The sequence below is a fragment of the Dasypus novemcinctus genome, chromosome 8 (genome assembly GCF_030445035.2).
Source record: "Dasypus novemcinctus isolate mDasNov1 chromosome 8, mDasNov1.1.hap2, whole genome shotgun sequence".
In the NCBI taxonomy this organism is placed as follows: domain Eukaryota; kingdom Metazoa; phylum Chordata; class Mammalia; order Cingulata; family Dasypodidae; genus Dasypus; species Dasypus novemcinctus.
This window is the reverse complement of record NC_080680.1, coordinates 94,826,391-94,828,236: the sequence shown is the minus strand read 5'-3', so window position 1 is coordinate 94,828,236 and position 1,846 is coordinate 94,826,391. Positions and strand designations below refer to the sequence as shown.

Genomic DNA, 1,846 nt, shown 5'->3' with positions numbered 1-1,846 from the left:
ATGTACCTGGTTATTGTGCTGGGAAACCTGCTCATCATCCTGGCCACTGGCTCTGACACACACTTCTACACCCCCATGTACTTCTTCCTGGCCAACCTCTCCTTCATTGAGACCTGCTTCACCATTGTCCCCAGGGTGCTAGTGAACATCCAGACACGGCACCACACCATCTCCTACACTGGGTGCCTCGTGCAGATGTACTTCTTCATGGCATTGACCCTGCTGGATGACTTCCTGCTGGCTGCGATGGCCTACAACTGCTATGTGGCCATCTGCTTTCCTCTCCACTACATCATGATCATGTGGCCCCAGCACTGCCTGCTGATGGTGGCTGCATCCTGGCTCTGCCCCCACCTCCTGGCCTTCCCACTCACTCTCCTGATGGCTCAGTTCTCCTTCTGTGCCTCCCATTCCATCCCTCACTTTTTAGGTGACCTTCTCCCACTCCTCCAGCTTGCCTGTTCAGGCACCCATAACTTTCAGGTTATAATGTTCATTGAGGCAGCCCTCTCAGGTGTGGTCCCTCTCACCTATGTCCTGGTCCCACATCATCTACACTATCCTCAAGATCCCCTCTGCTGGGGGAGTACAATGTCTTCTCTACCTCTCATCTCATAGTGATCATTCTCTTCTATGGGACCCTCTTTCTGGTGTGCTTCCAGCCCTTGTCCTCCTACTCAGCAAAGTCTGGATGGTGGCATCTGTGTTATACATGATGGCCATGCCCATGCTGAATCCTTTTATCTATAGCCTGCGGAACAAGGACATGAAGGGAACTTTGTGGAGACTCCTGAGCTGGAGAAAATGCTCTAGTGCATAAAGAGAACTTCCCAGACTAGAAGCCCAGACTTTTAGACAAGCCTTTCTCCCTGGACTTGTTCATTATAAATTTGAAAGGCTCACATTCAAGGCAGGGTGGACACCTACCATCACCAGCAGATGAAAATGAAGGGAGACTTTGACTTGGAAAGACTGGAATAGAAGCAACTGACCAAGCACGGAGCTTCAACCTGGTGAAAAGGAGTAGCCAGCAATCCCTTTAGGGTTTCTTGATTTAATAGGTATCCAAGTAGATTCAAACAAGAGAGTGGAGAAACTCCAAGAGAATGATATCAGACAATACTTGGCTACTAGGAAGAAGCCCAGTAGCAGCACAGGATAGAACTACAAAATTGTCCCTGGTGAGAAGAAATTCTGGCAAGACTGGGCAAGACAAGAATTAGTCAAGTGTGCTGGGGTTTAGAGACTAATTCCAAGCCCAGCCTTAAAAGAAACACTCTTAGGGATTGGCCTCAAAATAGAGAATATGACAATAAGTAGGCAGTTTGATGCATTGCCTGGGAGAACAAGTATAATTCTAGAAAAGAAATTTGGCCACAGAAAGATAAAGAGACTTGTCTAATTTCACACATTGGAATTATCTCTTGGACTTTTGCAGGTTGTTTTTTTTTTATTTGTTAATTGTGATAAGTCTTTATTCTTTACTTTTTAAACCCTTGTTTTTTTCTCAAAAATAAAACATGTATGCCCATTACAATAAATGTCTAAAATATTTTAAAAATCAGAAAAAAACTTTCCCTATGAATATTTTATACAAATTCCTATCATCCTGTTCTCTGTGCATTTATTTTACATTGTTAAGATGATAATTTTTACTTTATCATGTAACTGTTTTCCATTGTTACTAAATCATCATGAAAATTTGCATATTTAATATTAATTCAGATGCATGTACCATGACTTATACAACCATTCACCCATTTTGAATCATTAGATGCTTCAAATTATTTTTAGAAAATTATGTTTCTAATTATAAATAATCATACAATTAAAGTTTTTGTGAATA

The 1,846-nt window shown here is 42.0% G+C and overlaps 1 pseudogene; it reads left to right on the top strand.

Moving 5' to 3' along the window:
* On the top strand, positions 1–820 carry LOC101438003 (olfactory receptor 1G1-like; annotated as a pseudogene).
* The last annotated feature ends 1,026 nt before the right edge of the window (positions 821–1,846 follow it).